Source organism: Mercurialis annua, linkage group LG3 (genome assembly GCF_937616625.2).
Source record: "Mercurialis annua linkage group LG3, ddMerAnnu1.2, whole genome shotgun sequence".
In the NCBI taxonomy this organism is placed as follows: Eukaryota; Viridiplantae; Streptophyta; class Magnoliopsida; order Malpighiales; family Euphorbiaceae; genus Mercurialis; species Mercurialis annua.
The window spans coordinates 60,570,648-60,590,236 of NC_065572.1; the positions used below are offsets into that span (position 1 = coordinate 60,570,648).

The following is a 19,589-nucleotide window of genomic DNA, read 5'->3' on the forward strand; positions in this document are numbered from 1 at the left end:
AGACACGGGTCCCGAGATAGTTCAACCGAGTTACCTTCGTGTCTACATTCGGACTCTGCACCCTGCAGGTCTTTTGAACTTAATTGTCGATTCATATGATTCCTATTGACATTTAATAGGATTGTTTGTTCACATTGTGTCTCGATCTTGTTTCGTATTGATTCCCGATGTATCATACTTACTTTTTATTTCGTATGAGTTCCGAGGATTATCATCGAGAATGGATGAGATACAGGTCCCGGGATAATTCTACCGAGTTCAACCTTGTATCTCAGTTCTTATTATTGGGTGTACCATAGTACAATTCTCATTTTACGTTTATTAGTTGATTTTGTATTTTTCGTTATGTTATATTGATCCTTTATGGACCATGGCATGCACATTACAACTACAAGCATACATCTATAACACACGCACGTATGGGTATTTATTATGTTTGATAGTACATATCGGAATGTGCTATATTTCCTTATTCATATTTGATTCGATTCATGTCATTTTACTTTACCCATCCCTGGTGCCTTAACATTTATGTTATTATCAAAATAACACATTACGATAAAACATCATTTCCAAAGCATACATACGTATAAATTTTAAAAACAAACATTTCAAATATATAAATATTCATATAGCTTTTCGTATTAAAATACGTAGCTTTATGAATATTAGCGAGTAATTTAAAGTGTACTCACCACTTGCTATCCAAATTCTTCAAATAAGTACAACGATATCTCAATCCGTTCGCTCGAGCCGTATCGATAGTCACTCGTCCGGTCTACGCAAATATAATAATAGCAAGAATTAATAAAATTCAAGCTATATCTATTTTCTAAAAAGTTGGTTTTCTAGCCAACTTTAGCTATTAAAAACGCGTACTTAAAATAGTCCGACCCCTAAATAAAATCGACATTCTTAAAGTTTAGAACGTCGCCTAAAACTTTAGTTTAGGTCTCGGACCATGAAATACACCCGAAGGTGTCGAAAACAAGCTTCGAAGTTAATACTTTGGGCTGTCCAGAAAATGCAGGACAGATCTGCGCGACGTAATATCCTGCCTTAAACGAGCAGTTTAGAGTCCGATTCAGCAAAATATTAAACTTAGACATTTATAGTTAACATCCTTAAGTTTCCGTACCAGCAAACGGAACTTAATTTGGAATCATACAGCCCGAGATATTGCCTTTGCAATATCGCTGTTTGCAAGACGTTTTATGCAAAACGTCAATTCAATTCGGAACTTAATACACAACAAGACTAACCTATTGATACCGAATTCTAACCTCAACATAATTCAGACACCTCGATCAAGCCATCTCTTAACAAATTATTCAATTCATTTCAAACCATTTTTTTCTACTTGTCTATGCAAATATACGTATCGGCATAACCATCGTTGTGCATAGCACGGCTGCCTACACCGACTACAACCAAAGATTTATTCAATTAACCTATCAAATGGCCATATTTTTCTCTGAAAATTTTATGGCACTTATATAACATATATTTCTAAGTGCATACCAAAAATTAGGCCAAACTAATGTGTTTAAGGTCCTCAAATAATTAACTTACAGCAGCAGCCTTACACAATTTACAAACAGAGCACTAGGTGCTATTTAATTTTTATCTCAATATCCGAATTATGAAAAATTCTGAAATTTTTCATACACCAACTTAACTCATATACTCAGAACATATAAAAATTCCAGCTCAAACAAACATTTTTAAGTATTTCGAAAAATTCTAGTTGTAGACAGCATCAATTCAACACCAAACCAGAAAATCCAACTTTAAACTTAACCAAAACTCCACTCAATTTAATCAATTCATTACCAAAAGTCTAAAATTATGAATTTATACCTTTGTTTGATGGTATAACCCTTTGGCTGAATGAATTCCTCCATGAACAACCATCAAAATTCCATAATCATAGCTCCTAATCATCATACATAACCAAACAACCATTTTCATCAAACTTTAACAAAAACCGAAATATTAAACCTGAAACCCTAACTATAATTTGAGTTTATTACCTCAAATTGAAGCCATAGATCTGTAGATAATCATTTTCTCGTTCCGTGGCCGCAAGAATCGTCCAATTTGGACGAGAAACGAGTTCCGTAGCTCGTTTTGAAATCAAACACTCCATTTTCACTTCTCCATAGCTTTTCTCTCTTATCTCTTCTTTTTATTTCTTTTTGAATCATGAAGGAAAATCTGAGAATATATCTCATTCCCTTAGTAAGTAAGTTGTTGATTAAAGTCCAATTAGGTCCTTTAAATTGCCACCTCCTCACTACTTAATCCTTAACTTTTCTTTCGTCCGATTTAGTCCATTAATCCTTTAATCATTCGATTCTCGATAAATTCCATATTATTTATTTCTCAAATAAATAACATTAGTCTCACATCTTATAATATCACTTTATAATAATTTACTTTGGTAATTTTAGCCAAAAACGCTCAAATTTCCATTTTGAGCTAACTTGCACTTTTCTCACTTTTACGTCCAATTTTCATTCTGATAACTATCGATAACAACTTTATCGATATTATTTTCTCATTTTGAGAAAATAGAGTAAGGCACAACTTCCTCCGAAAGTTTGTGGCTAAAAGTCCACTTTAGTCCTTAAAGTGGCTAATTTGCACTTTAAACCTTATTCTTAACTAATTGTCAAACTATCTTCTAAGACGCTTTCATATACTTACGAAACTTGACGATCGTTTATTAATAATATTTCATGGACCTTAGCGTGAATATTATTAGTTCGGGCTTTCCAACGTATTTTATTTTTATTCTACTTCCTTTCTTTCTAATTCCGTTCAAATCCAATTCATCGCATAATAATATTCCATTTAAAATTATTATTTTATGATAATTCCAATAGACCCATTTTGGTCTAAGTCCTTATTATCCAATCCTAATCCGATATTCTTGTTCTTAATCTTTACGATTATGCCTCGTGGCACTACACGCAAATACCTCAAAATTTTAGGTTATTACAATGACTCTTTTTTTCTTAAAAAAATATTAAAACTGAAACTATATATCAAATATAAGAATATGTTTGGAATTTTTTTAAGTGAAAAAATTTCATAAAAGGATTTCAAATTTTAAAAAAGAAGTATAACTGAAATTTAAAATTAAAAAATAAAATAAAATTTACACTTTTAAAAATTTAATATATAAATAAAGAAAAATAAAAAAATATGAGTTGGATGGTTAAACCTAGAATTTTCTTTTTATAGTTTGTCATCAAGCCTCAACTTTTAGCATCAATGCGACACACAACACATTTCTCAGACCTTTTATTTAGTGCAAAACACACGGCAGAGCCTCTTATTCTATCTATATATAACAATATAATATTATTTGTTGGTGCACAGCTAGCCTTTCAGATTCAGGTAATTATATAATCACTGGAGTGTCTCCATGGCCATGACAGTGTTATAGACTTCAACTGGCGGTGGAGTAGCAGTACCACCGCCAAGTAGAGGATCTGAAAAAGTATTATACGGCGGAAATGGAAGATCTCCATGGTGAACCATTTGTTGAAGTCCGGCGGACGGTGGTGGTGAAAAAGGGTGGAATTGTAGCGTAGGATTACCACAGTATTGACAAACACTGCACATTTCCATTCTTTGACTCAAAAATGGCGTCACCGATGATATCTGATCACCATTCAGTCCCTAAAAAACAATGAAATCCAGAATTTAGCAACAACTTCAACTTATAGAATTATATTTACTTTACAAATACTGTCCCAATTTGTATGAACCTTTATTCCAGTGACTAAACTCTTATTTTAGAGACGTTATCTATACTCTATATATAAAAATATGGATAGAGAAAGACGGACAGGCACATTTACGTTAATGTTTTTTTTACTTATAAAATTTAATTATCAATTAAAAATTATTAAAATAATCATTAAAATTAGAATACTAACTAAAATAAAATCCGACAGAAAAAAACTAAAATAAACTAATATTTTAAAATAAGTTAGAGTACTAACTAAAATAAACTAATATGTTAAGATAATTGTATAGAATACTAATTAACGTAGACTATTTTAATTATTTAATAATTATTATTTTAATTATTTTTTAATTGTATAAAATTCTAAATAAAGTAAATTATTTCACTGAACTACTATATTAGTTTTCACTTTATATTTTCTATTAATATTATCTATAATTATAAAATTTGAATACCGATTAATTTTTTATAAAACAATTACAACAATCATGTAAAGTATTTAATAAGATAATTATTTTAAATTAACTAATATTTTAAATTTTATTTGATAATTTGACGAATCACAATACGAGTCACGTGTGAAACATGTAAAGCGACACTAGTGGTTAAAAAAAATCAAATATTTACGATTTCTTGTAATTTTTTATTTTAATAATAGCCAAATTATATTTTTATACGAATTTTTTTTAATTTTTGTCACTTTTTATAGCTTATAATATATCATTATTCATCAAAAAATAATAATAACATAATAACTTAATTGAAAATAACAAATTTAATCAGTAATTAGATATTATTGTAACGAGAAAAATGCAATTTTAGCTATTATTATAAAAATTAAAAAATTTAAATTAAATTATAACAAGTGGTAAAGTTTTGATTTTTTTCGCCATTAAACCTATTTTAAATAGTGTTATGGAAGTGTATCCAACAACCCTTTTAACCATTTTAATTATTATACTTTTAATAATGTTAAAATTAAATTGTAAATTAACTAATATAATTTGTTATTTTAATTTCACATAGGCAATCATATACACTATGACTATACTTTTTAATGAATAATATATATATTAAAAAATCATAAGAAGTGCCCATTACTTAAGTGCTCATACACATATAAGCCCGAAAGTATGAATATAAAGATCAAGAAAGTAAAATACAGATTTCTAAAAAATCAATACTCGAATAAAGAAAAGAGAAACTGAAACATTTATAAATAAATTCCGCTCAGATTTAATTTTGAGTGTCCTATATTACACGATCATTTCTTTTAAAAAAGTTATTAACTAAACAAACATCTAAATTATCTTTAATTAAAATAATTTTAATCAACTTAATTAAATTAATTAAAACTTTGATAATAACAATAATAATTAACAATCTTTTTTGTAATTTCATAATTAAAATTATTTTATACAATGTATCTAATGATTCATTTTAAACCATTGTTAAATATCAGTGCAATTGAATGATTTGATTATTCAATAAAAATATCATAAATAATTAATATAATTTTAAGTAAAATTAAATTAAATAAACTTATCAATTATGGGTGGATGGAGCATTTTTTTTAAAAGTTGAAATTTCTTAAATCACAATAAGTAATACTCTCTCAGCTTTTTAATTTATCTATCTGGTCAAAATTGAACACATTAAAATAATATTATTTTTATTTTAAATTATAAATATAAATACGAACATAATCTTATTAGGTAATGAATGCTTTATAAACTGAATCATATAATTATTCATTTTAGAATTCTAAAAGGACAAATAGCTATATAAAAATATCTGGTTAGATGGACAAATAAAAAAAAAGGCAAAAGGCTCATTTTAGACCCTGAAATTTTAATAAAAAAATAAATAAGTTCTTAAGGTCGAAGTTGGCTCAATTATCACCCTCAGATTGCCCGAAGTGGTTTATATCACACCAAACGCTAACTCTGTTAGTATTTTTCCGTCTAGGCCCTTAGGAAAAAAGTTCAAAAACATTCTTAATGTTTAAAATACTTACCAATTTTATATTTATAATTTTTTTTCTCATTTTCACCTTTTTTTACATTTAAAATTTATAAAATTAAATAATATTTTAAAGTAAAATATTTATTAAAATAATCAAAACTCAACTAAATACTTCGAAACCTAAATAAACACATCGAAATCGAGTTAAACAAATCGAAATTCAATTAAACCACTCAAAATTCAATTTAAACTTAATTAAATTTAATTAAATCAACTAAAATTAAAATTACAATTTCATAAAGAACCACCTATTGTTCTCTGAGTGTATTCCGAAATGACCCAATATTTTTATTCCGGCCTTCTACCGATCACCGAAAAAAATTACCGGCTGCCGGCTGGTCTCCCAGACTCCATTCTTCCCAACTTGCGAAGCGCGGTTTTTGTTCTTCCTACTTGAAAAGAACAACCCGAACTGTTCTTTCCAAGTGGGAAGAACAACCTCTATTCTTCCCACTTGGGAAGAACAAATGGGAAGAACAGCGCGAGAAGAATAGTGGGTCGGAGAAGACCGCCGGAAATAAATTGCGGCAGTCGGTAGATGGAGGTGATAAAATATTACCATCTTTTCCGATTATCTTTTTTGTTTTAATTTTTTGTCGAAATATTTTTTTACCGAAGGTTGCAGAGGTGAGTTAAATTTAGATTGAATTTTAATTGGTTTGATTGAATTTCAAAGCGTTTAATTAGGTTTCAAAGTGTTCAACTGAGTTTTGATTGTTTAAAAAAATATATTAATTTTAAATTTTATTTAATTATATATATTTAAATGAAAAAAAATGGTAAAAATGGTTAAAAAATCATAAATATAAAATTGGTAAATATTTTAAACATTAAGGATGTTTTTGAAATTTTTTCCTGCGGGCCACAACATCATTTAGAAGGAAGAAACTAACGGTGGTGTGATGTGAACCACTTTGGACAACCTCAGGGTGATAATTGAGCCAACTTCGACCTTAGTGACTTATTTATTTTTTTAGTTTGATCTCAGGGGCCAAAGCTACTCTTTTTCTAATAAAAGAAAAGAGAATAAAGTAGACATGTTTATGGGTCAGGTTTAAAGCCTTTATTAATTTTTATGTAAATCTGAATTTGGCCTTCAAATTTTGTAATTGTTACGCAAGCCCCGATCTTACAGTTTATATATGCATGGTTGGCTGAGCTTTTTCAGACTTATATGAGAAATTATAAAAAAAATAAAAGTCCGACCTGCCCATAAAATAACAAGCTATTTTAAAGTTTGGGCTTGGATTGAATTTGAAAAATAATTAGTGCCCCAACCCGATACTAAGAGGATGGGCCTGGAGAAGCGGGCCAAGTACCCAAAATCATTACCATGTCTAGAATAGAGGGAATAACAAACTATAGAAAAAATTTAAAATGATCTATATTTTCACTAAATTAATGTAGTAATAAACTTATTAGATATTTTTGTATTATGATAAAAAAAATTAAAAACATTTTTTCATCAAAAATTTATGCCCGCTAAATCACTTTTATTTTTTGTGGATTAGAAACGTTTACTAGGAGGTTCCCTCTTCCGCAGCCATTTTATTAAAATATTTACATATTTGTTTTGTACTAAAATGAGATATTTGTTTGTATTGTTACCATCAATTATATAAACTTCATGCCTGTAAAATAAAAATTTGTATTGTTATATATAAAGGTGATGCATACATATTAAGTGATTACCTCAACTTTTGACTGTAAGAATTTAAGATAGTTGATGGCGTCGTCTAATATTGAAGCCTTGTCCTGCCCAAATTAGGAGAACATATATAAATCTGTTAAAATATTATTTATTAGGAGAATATTTTTTTTACATTCATTTAAATTTTACAAAAAAGTTGGAGGTAAAACCTCAAAAACATTAAGTAAAACTCATGTATTTTTTACAATAAATTGGAATTCAGAACTCTCAATAAATCAAGTTCATTTATTTTTAATGCAACTCCATTGGATTTAAAAAAAGAAAAGAGAGGATTGATAGAGTACTAGAAGAAAAGAAAGAAAAAAAATAGAAATCTCTTATTCATTTTCTGAGAGAAGTAATTTATTATTTGGTTGAAAGAAAAGAAAAAACTTACCTTTGTCTGCTCTACGGGGCCGCTTCACTTTCCAGGAAACCAAACAAGAAAATTTATGGTTTTATTTTCTCTCAAATCAAACATATACTTACTCATGAGTGTGGCTACGTGGTGAAATGACTTGCATTGAATTTTTAATTGTTTTTATATTTTGGATAAAAGGTATCATTCAATGCACTATATACCAATTAGTTTCCACTTGCACTCTAAGACAATTCAATGCACTTATATAATCGAATCCTTTAGAAAAACTCTTTTACAAAAATATTTTATAGAATTTACGTAATAATGACTTATCATGAATTACATATATATATATTTAAAACACTATTGTAAAGATAAGATCATCAAATTTTATTTTATTGTAAAAATGAGAGATTTTTTTTAAAAGTTCCAACAATAAATATTGTGTAAAAATTGTATGTTTAATCTTAATAGAAAGACAAAAATAAAGGGTTGTTAACAAGAAATTGATGAAAGGAATAAATAGACAGCATCCGGACCTTGCGACAATTGGGTATGAGTTGCTGCAAATCTTTCATTTTGTTTCGGATTCGCTCTCTACGCTTCTGATCAATTCCACAAATCTCTTACTATATAATTTTCGTATTAAGTAACAAGAAAATAGAAATAAAAACTAAGAACATAACGATTGAATAAAAATACATAAATTATCACCTTCTCCTTCATAATACGAACATCACTCGAACTTTTTCCTTTGCAATTATTCTCACCCGTTTGTTTTCTCCTAGCCAACTCCATCGACACCCCATCCTTATTATAGATTCAAACAAAATATTAGTAGGGTAAATAAAGTAATTAATACCCCATCCTTATTATAGATTCAAACAAAATATTAGTAGGGTAAATAAAGTAATTAATATTCATAAACAAATATACGTAAGTACATATTTATAGTAGTCACGTACTAAAAAAATGATACATTAGTTAGAGACTCGCTATAATAATCATGGTGGACTTCAATATTATTGTTTATATTGCTAGAACTTGATTCTTCATTGCATGGATCATATAGCAATTGGATTGGAGTTTGAGTTTGAGTTGTGGGAATTGGATTAGTGGCATACAAAGGTGGAAAATTCTGATTTTCTGATAAACTATCAAAAATATCAAAATAAGTGTTTGTTTCCATTTCTGAATTAATTGTTTGGAAGAAATTTTGGTGGAGAGGGCAAGAATAATGAGGAAGCATGCAGCAACATGATTCAAGGTTATCCATGCACCACCTTCTGGTTCTTGCAAGAGAAATGAGACACTGCAACAAAACTATGATGCCTATTCCTATTTAAAAAGGGCCATCGTGTGATTATTTGGCAAAATATCATATATCTACCCGACAATTTTGTTGATACATCATATTTTTAAATCGTGTCATGTATGCTTTAGTGGCGAGTACGGTTCGGTTCGACTCGGCAAATTGATTTTATATACATAGACGTATTTCATTGCACCACATCAGACTATTGATATATATGACTAAGGTCGAAAAGATGATGGTAAATATGATATCATTTTAAAAATATACTCCTTTCATCCCGTTTAAGAAGGGATATATTCTATTTTTATATTTTCCATCTAAAAAGGCCGTATCGTATTTTACGTGCCAATTTATATTGAATTTTCATTTTTATCCCTTTAATTATTTCAATACTCATTAAATGTAATTCAGTTTATAATATATTTATTTTATTATTAGGTGAGATTGCACTAATTAATAGGATTAGACATGATGAAATAAAAATGTTGTCTTATTTTATTAATTTTGGTGCAAAACTCACTCGCCCTTCTTAAAACGAGAAGAAGGGAGTAATTATTCGATAAACATGTCAAAATTATGGGTATATATGAATATTTTTACCTTTTAAATATAGTTTTAGGCTTAACCTATTCTCAAGTCCCTATATTTTTCACTTTTTGTTTATTTGATCTCTGATCTACTTTACGTTTTTAGTCAGTCCTTGTATTTTTCACTTTTTGTTACTTGATCCCTCCATAATCAAATTTTGCGATGATTTAGTCCTTAAAAAATAAATTAGGGATGAAGTAAATAAAAAAAATACTAAATAAATAAAAAAATTTATAAAAAAATTAGACAAAAATAAAAGTACAGAGACTAAATAAATAAAAAATGAAAAATATAGGGATTAACTAAACAAGCAAAGTAGAATATGAATCAAGTAAATAAAAAATGAAAAATACAGAAACCTGAAGATGGATTATGTCGTAGTTTTATTTGATAATTAGACGGAAATACCTTATCTTGATTTATAAACACAACACAAAATTGTTATTATTTTTATTTTTTAATATTATAGACAATTAATACTATATTTATATTTACTAAAAAATATAATTAATTTAATAGTATAACTTTTTACCACTTATTAGAGGAATTATTTGTCAAATACATTAGTTTAAAAAGTATTTGTCACTTTTTACGCCATTTTTTCATAATTTCACACTCTACACTACTAATAAATATATTTACATAAATACCCACTATATATAAATTTTTTATTTCATTTTAGGTTAAAATTTTACATAACCACACTTTTTCTCTCTTTCTCTGAAAATTCTCTTTTTTTATTCTTCTTTTCCGTTTAATTTTCCGTTTGTTTCTTCCGGTTGGTTTTTCATCAGTCTATTCCATTTGCTTTTCCGTTCGCGCTTCCGTTCATCTACTTTCGATGAATTTCTCGTCTCTTCCGATCACTTTTTCGTCCGTCTCTTCCGTTCTTTTCCGTTCGCGCTTTTCCATTCGCGTTATGGATTTCTAGACATCGTTTTTAGATTTTTGTTTTATAATATTTTTGGTTTTTTGTGATGATTTAAACATTTTGTAAATAAATTGTTGTAGATTTATGATTTTTTTGTTTATAAAATTCTTCTATTATTCATATAATTATTTTGTATTTCTCTTTTTCTTATTCATAGATTTGTTTATTTATTTAAGGGTTAATGTCATAAAATTCACCAACTTTACACGTTTTCTCAATTTAATCACGTTCTTTAAAACTTCTCATAAACACACGCCAACTTTCATTTTTTTCCCAAATTCATACAAAGTGCTGATGTGTCACTCATTCATTGGTTAAAAATGACATACACCTCAGCAAATTGCACTAATGAATGAGTGTCACGTTAGCACCGTGTATGAATTTGGGAAAAAATGAAAGTTGGTGTATGTTTATGAGAAGTTTTAAAGAGCGTGATTAAATTGAGAAAACATGTAAAGTTGGTGAATTTTTATGACATTATCTCTTTATTTAATGCTATTGATTATATAAAGAACGAATTGATTTTATGGTGTATTTGCAGTGTTTTTATAATGTATTTACGTTATAGTGTATTTTGGTGTATTTATAGTGTATTTTTTGTGTTTTTCGGTGTATCTATAATTTTAGTGTATTTTACCATTTTTCTATTATATCTAAAGTGCATTTCTAGTGTTTATAATGTATTTGTAGTGCTTTTAGAGTATACATTATAAAAACACTACAAAAACACCATAGATACACTATATATACACTATAAAAACACTATGGTTACACTTAAAAAACACAATATATACACTATAATACATCATAGTTACATTAAAAAACACGATAAAAATAAAACAAAACACCAGAAAAAATATAAAAAAAAAAGAATAAATCATTAAAAAGTGAAAAAAGGTATCTGTGAAATTAAAAAAAAAGGTAATTTTCATAAAAAAAAAAGGTTAGAAAAGTAAGGACAAAAACACAAGGCTTAAATGCACCAAAAATCATCAACTTTCGCGTGTTTTTAGTATTTAACATAATTTTTTAATTTTGTCATATTTAACATGAATTTTCCAATATTTTGCAATTAAGACCACATGTATGTTTTCTTTGAAAAATAGTGTCATTTTACATCTAAAACGGCGCCGTTTTACATCCAAAACAGTCTTTAATTGTAAAATTTTGAAACTTCATATAGACCGACCAATCATTCAACAACATGTGGGAGTATATTATAATGTCTACGTTAGCATTTTTTTTAGATCGGTATCAATTTGTCAAAACAAATGAAAGTTGGTTAACTGAGATTGTCAAGTTTTAAAGGTCGTGTTGTAATTGTAACTTAGGATAAAGTTTGTCATTAATTTGCAATTAATCCTTGAAAAAAAGTAAAGTTGACACATAAATTGCAATTTTAAATATTCTTTCAATAGCTTTACTTGTTTTGGTTTGTTTTGTTAATTATTTCGTTTTTTGTTTGTTTCATATAATTATTTGGAACTACAAAGAATTAAAAAATTTAGTATATTAAATATCTTCGCTTATAATATTTTTGTTAATATTTGTTGATTTGAGTGCGAACACACTAAAATGAAAAAAAATTAAAAAATAAAGAAAGTGCATTGAAATCTCACATTGATAAGGAATGTGACTTATTATAAGTTTATAAGGAATGATTTAGTGGGTTAGGAGTTAAATCCTTTCCAATTTACTAGCCGCGCTGTCTATTTGGTCGGCTGGTTGTTTCACCTCGAGCATTATTTGAATTTATTAAAGTTAACAAACATATCCCTTGATTAACGTTTTGTGTTTTGTCAACAAATTTATTATTATGATTTTAATTCAAAAAAAAACATTTTTCATTTAATTCTATTTCATTATGAGCTGATATTATTTATTTAAATTGATTAAAGTTAACAAACATATCCCTTGGTTAACTTTTTGTGTTTTATCAACACATTTATTATTACGATTTTAATTTTAAAAAATATTTTTCATTTAATTCTATTTTCTTGTGAGCTACTATTATTTTTCAATAAATACTGGTCTTCTCATCACTTGTTTGGTACATTGAATACCAAATCTCTTTCTCTGAGTTAAAAAACACATCAATTCCCTGTGTTATAGAAACTGATTTTGAACGGTATCAACTGAGTTTTATCGAGCTGTTGCCACAGTGGAGTGGTGACAGTATAATCCGATTGTTTTATCCTAGAGATGATGTGGTTGATCGTCAGTTTTACACGTCCGAGCTGAGCTACGAAATGTCTAAATGAAAGCGACCTAGTACGTGACTCTCCTTTTTCGGAATTCAACGTTACAAACAACAAGTGTTCCAACAATAAAATGTTAATAATTAAATAGAAAATAAAGTTGATCTCAAAATATGAAGAGTGGAATCATTTTTCTTGTTTATACGATAAAAAAAATCCATTTTCCGATTCTAAAACTATACTTTTTTTTGTTTATTTGGAGTCCTTAAACTATTTTTTGTTCTTATCTGCTCCTTCAACTTAGCGAAAAAATATAGTCACTCTCTAAGTGCCAAAAACCACGCCGTTTAGTATATCAATTTGTATTTTCAAAAATAACAACAACGTCGTTTTTATTATTCAGAGACTTACAAATATATTTATGTTTAATTGAAGGACCAGATAAAGACAAAAAATAATTTAGGGTCCAGTTAAATAAAATAGGTATAGTTTAAGGACATGAAAATGAGTTATTTCTACAATAAAAATAAAATTGATTTACTTTGTTAGTAAATGTTTTAAATTAAAAAAAATCAAAATTTTTAAATGATGGAATTGAAAATGCATTTAGCTGCCGGATGTTCTAAAAGAAACAAAATTACTCCGTATAACTTTCAGCGCTTCACGCATGATCTTTTGGCTTCATTGTCTAAGACAAGGAACATTCGGGCAACATGTTATATTAATCTTTTTATCTAATACGCAAATTGATATCCACACTTTTTTTATATTATATTTACATTTCACGTAATAAACTAAAAATGCAAATATTTACGCTGTTATCAGTTCTACCTAAATTTTTTAAATTTATTGATTATAATATAAAATAGAAAAACCTATCTTGAAATTTATGGGCTGTACTTTTTTTACACGGAAAGCTCCTGCCAAAAATTTATTTGTTCTATTTATCCAATTTTGATCATAACACTTTTAATTGGACGGAATTTGGCGCGTTTCTAAATTGCGTTAGAGTAAGAAAATGTTATGGCTTTTAATTTTTAATTCCCGCAAATAATAAATAAAATACACGAGCTGTAGTATGCCGAAAAATCATGAAATGACCGAATGAACATTCTCATAAATTTTCAATTTGAATAAACTATTTACTTATTGTTTTATAAAAATTATACTCAATAGATAATGCTCATTAATTTTCAATTTCTACAAACTATTTTTTGAATAATTTATATAATTGAGAAACCAAAGAAGTATTATCACGAGTTTTACTATCACGAGTTTTCAATTTGAATAAACTACTCATATATTTACTCTCTCTAACCTAAAATGACAAGTCATTTGGACAAATAGAAGAATTAAAGAAATATAGTTAAGGCGGTTAAAATTAGTTTTTTTATTGTACCTTAATGGAGTCTACCTTATGAACCGGTGGATTAACATGCAAAACATGATAGAAGCTAACCGTACAGTGGTGGTCTGATTAACTCTTTGATGCTGAAGTCAGTTTAGGCTTTAAGCACCGTTTTGAGTGTATGAATGTAATTATCTGTTTAGGCATATCTCAAACTTTTATATAGTAGTTGAATGTATACCTTGTGGACTTTTAAATAGGAAAGTGATTCCTATTTAGGAGGGTTTGATCCTGAATAGGAATGTAGATCCTTATTTAGGTGGAAGTCTTGTTCAGGAATATCTTCCTGAATAAGCTTATCTTCTTAAGTTGGAGTTTGTATCCAAATAGAAAAGATTATCGTGAATTTGATCGTTTAGGCGAATCTCTAAGTCGACGCGCTTTATTCAGGTCATCAAGAGATTTGGCCTTATTTTCATGATTCGACTTACTATTTTGGTCGAGGCGAATTTCATGGATTCGGTTGCTGGTTTTATCTGGTTTAACCCTTTGAACTCGTCTCCGATATCGTCTCGGAGGATGGATCTCCTGCGACTCGTCTCCATAGTACTTATGATAGAATTCAGTATCTATCATACCTTTTCAATTTTATTCTTTTATAAACTCTAAATATATAAATAGTATACTCATGATGATTTTCTTTATTGGTGCATCTTATGTTGATATATAAATCTAATAATAAATGAACAAATTATTCTAAGACTCTTAACCTATACTTTTTATAATTTGATACCCCTTATTTGAAAATACTACTTAATGATGTCTCAATTTTAATTTTGTAAATAGTTAGAAGCTTCTGTTAATTGTTTGTACCAAATCGTTAACGGAATTAAAAATGAGGTACTAAATATTTTACAAGTGAGGTATCAAAACGTTAATAAAATTGAATATAAGGTATCAAGTCGTTAATGCAATTAAAAGTGGGGTTCCAAATCGTTTGAAAGTGAGTACCAAGTTATTGATACAATTAAGAGAAGCCCTATTTTATTAACAGAATTGAAATTAAGGGACCATCAAATAGAATTTTCAAATAAATAGTATCAAATTGTTAAATATGTTATATAGACCTCAGAATTATTGTTTTTTAATAAATTTGAGGATAGCAATACATATTTATTAGTGTAAATAAGATTTGTAGTCTTAAAATTATTTTTCTAATATAGAAGGCTGCTTTTTATTTATGATAACAAAAATAGTAAAGTGATTTATCAATTTGAGAGGGATGACATGTTATTTTTTTAATATTAATAATTCATAAATAATTCTCATTAACTTTTGATTTATCTAAACTATTTATTTAAATCTTATTATGAGTTTCCACGAAATGAACATTGCCATAAGTTTGAAAGTATCTATTTAAACAGATAATTATTATTATTAGAAAATTTCATTAATTTTTAAGTTGTATAAATTACTTATCAAAGCATTGTTTTGTGTCTTAATTTACATAAACTGCTTAATTAAATATTACTTTGAGTTTCACCAAATGAACATCCTCGTGAGTTTGAAAGTAGGTTTTAATGTTTTAAAACATCCTATCTTTTAATTTTTTTTAATCTTTTTAAAAATTGACTAACTTTATCATATTTTATATTTTCTCGTTTAGAAAAAGTTTTGAAAAAGTTTTGAAAATATTCTTCAAGTTGATCATTTTTACATTAACTTTATATTTTTACATTGAATTGACCTTTTCTGAAGAACTTTCTTGAACGTTTCCCAAATAAAAAAATATGAATTTAATATTTAAGGGTATAATTGAAATGATAATATACGAAATAGAGTAAAATTGATGAGTTTTCAACGTCAAAGTAGGATTGAAAAAGGGCTAAAAAGTCGAGTATTTTTAACGCATTATAGGCCTCGAAAGTATTATAGCGAAATAACTATATTTGTTTTTAAATTTAATTTAAATTTAAATTATACAAAAATAAAATAAAATAAAAATATGAATATGAATATAACTAATTAATAATATGGCTTAATCACCAAAAAATGCCAAACCTACACGTTTTGTGTCAATTATAGCCAAACCTTTAAAAATCACCAGATTTAGCCAAACCTTATATGTTATGTTTCTTTTTTAGCCATTTTTGAATCGAACCGGTTTTTTTGACACCATGTCGTCCACGTCACCGCCAACTTAGCAATTGGCTGACATGACAGCTGAAATATTTAAATAAGGTTTGGCTATAACTGACACAAAAAATATAGGTTTGGTATTTTTTGGGTGAATAAACCTAATTTTAAATTCAAGCAATTTTTAAATTTAATAATTAGTAAATTAATTATATCATTTATGAAATTTATATATATTTAAAAATAATTAATATTTCCTATTTAATACTAATTAAAATTAATTTTAATTTTTTATTAAACCTAATTAAATCTAATAAATTTATATTATAATAAATTTTAATGAATATGTAATTAAAAAAATAAATTAACGTATTACTTAGAAATTAATATTGAATTAAACTTGGTAAAAGGATTTAATGTTTATGATGATTTTGAACTTGATTTAGTATTTTTAATGTTGTTGAGATCTTGTTATGACTGGATTTAGGTAATAAATAAAATAGTTATGTATAAATTAAGGTAATTTTTTGGCTATGCCGAGTAAAATGATATATGCGTTTATGCTTATAAACATCATGATATATATTGATTACACCACAATGAGCTTCACTTTTTAAAGAAAAAAAATGAAAAAATAATTAAACTCGTCCTTTAAATAAACAGTCTATTCAGTAATTATTTTATATTTATATGTGTATAGTTGACTTATGAACACTGTCGTATGTTTGTTGTGTATATTACTCTCAGATTGTTCGTTGGAAGACGAATAATTGGGTCTCAAACGGCGGCGGTGTCAAAGAATCGACGACTGGAATTTAAAAAAATAAATTTTAAAATGAATATGACATTTTTTATTTTTATTAGAATTTAAATTAATTATATATCCCTCAAATATGTAAAAAAAATATTATAATTATTTAAATTTAGTAAAAATAAATTAATTTTAATTAGCGTTAAATAAAAATATAATTTTTTAAATATATATGAATTTTATTATAATATAATTAATTATTTAATTATTTAATTTTAAAATTAGTTTTATTCATAAAAAAATACCAAACCTATGCATTTTGTGTCAGTTATAGCCAAACCTTATTTAAATATTTCAGCTGACATGCCAGCCAATTGCTTAGTTGGCGGTGACGTGGACGACACGGTGTCAAAAAAACCGGTTCGATTCAAAAATGGCTAAAAAAGAAACAGAACATATAAGGTTTGGCTAAATCTGGTGATTTTTAAAGGTTTGGCTATAATTGACACAAAACGTATAGGTTTGGCATTTTTTGGTGATTAAGCCTAATAATATAAATATTTTTTATTAATATAACCTTATAATAAAATTAATAGAAAACCAAATAACATTTAATTTATACAAATTCAAAACTTGTGAAATATATATTAATTTTTATGTTAAATATTTTTTTAATAAATAATTATTATATTAACTCAACTACAAGATATGGCAGGCAAAGCGAAGAAGCCATAAGAAATTCCAAAACAAAAGAACTAATTTTGAATTAAACTTTAATACTTTTAAAAAAAAATATTTTACTAAAAATATTAAATATAAGATATATTTAAAACTCATGCAAATGCTCCACTAATAATTTTTATAACAAAAAACAAATTAAAAATCAACAAAAAGTTTATTTATTTAACTAATTTTAAAATACATTTAAATATGTATTAAAATGCCCTGTTATGAAATTTTGTATAGTAAAAATAAGAAATATTGGTAAAACAAATTCTAATGTTTAACTTTATAGCGATTTAATTTTATTCTTCAAAACGTTACAAAAAAATCCTAACCTTTCTATTTTTTTTTCATTTTATAGTCCAAACCGTTTTTCGGCAATTTTTGCATACATGATAGCCATATTAGACACATAAAATTTTAAAAATATTACAAATAAAATTTTACTCTTTCATGATTTTTGTTTATGTAGTATAAAAACAGGGACATAATTGCCGAAAAATGAATTTGGAGTACGAAATGCAAAAATGAGAAATTTTATAATTTGTTTTGTAATGTTTTGAACAATAAGATTAAATCACTACAAAGTTGAAACATGGGCATTTGTTTTTCCAATTCCCCTAAAAATTATAATAACTTAAAAAGTAGTTTTTATAAAATGAAAGTCGATATAATTTGTATAATTGGAAACACGTTAGAGTTCTGGTAAATTGAGAACTCATATTAATTCTATATTAATAATATTATTTAGAATAAAAAAAAGGAAAGTAAGAGTTAAATAAGTAGTTTGTAAGAATTTGGAACTCATGGTAGTGTTTTATTGGTCTCTCTAAATATTGTTAGAGCAAATCACTCTCAATCACTCCATATATATAAGATTGAGCACGGTTCGATGTGTAAAATTTTGAAACCAAATCGAACCACCTTTATCAAACTGAAAACCAAACTTTACTAATTTGATTTATAGTCAATTCAATTTGGTGAAATGAAATTTTGATTTTATTTAGTTTAATTCGGTTGGTTCACCATTTTAAAAAATAATGTCTTAAATTTTATGGTGGACAACCGGTCCTAGAATCTATTTCCAAATGAACAGCCGGCTATCAAACCGGCTACCAAAAAAGCAGCCAGACGGTCCAACATGGGCAAGTTGACCATGTTGTGAAACAGGTTAATTGTGAACCATATTTGACAACCTGTCCAATATGACTTCACAACATAGTTCACAACCTGCTTAATTATAAGTTATCCGAGGATGATAAATACTTTTTATTTTTTTTAAAAATGAAAGAAATACTCAAATATAATAACAACTTTAGACACTTTATGAAAACTTTTGTTAAATGTTTAGAAAGATTTGGCGCCGCTCACTAAATTTCGTGGTTAATGATATTTTTAAATAGGTCATAGGTGGTTCCTGTTTGGAGGAGAATATGGAAATTTTACTTAACATTTGTTTTTTTTTTTAATTTTAGTTTTTATTGACGTGGCAATCACAGACACGCCACTGTAGTGACACATCAGCACAAGCACGTTTCATTTTGGGTTAGACGTTTGTAAAATGTTATAATATATTTTTTAACATTATCGAGACGATTTAGACATTCGGACATAATTAGAACTTTTGCTAAACGTTGACCATTTTAGGTTATTAGGTCTTTTAAAAATTGTACAATATATATCATAAAATTCTTTCAACATTTGCCAAATATTTCCTGAATTGATTTGGAGTTGATGTGGCGCCATGTTACGGAAAATTAATT

At 27.0% G+C, this 19,589-nt stretch overlaps 1 long non-coding RNA gene across 1 annotated transcript; it reads right to left on the reverse strand.

The window, feature by feature from the left end:
- Positions 1-3,263: 3,263 nt before the first annotated feature.
- Positions 3,264-7,943, reverse strand: LOC126671291 (uncharacterized). The gene is made up of 3 exons (XR_007638956.2): positions 7,873-7,943; positions 7,478-7,540; positions 3,264-3,690 (listed from the first exon to the last, which is right to left on the reverse strand). It is a non-coding gene; the product is annotated as an uncharacterized LOC126671291 (long non-coding RNA).
- Between the last annotated feature and the right edge of the window lie 11,646 nt (positions 7,944-19,589).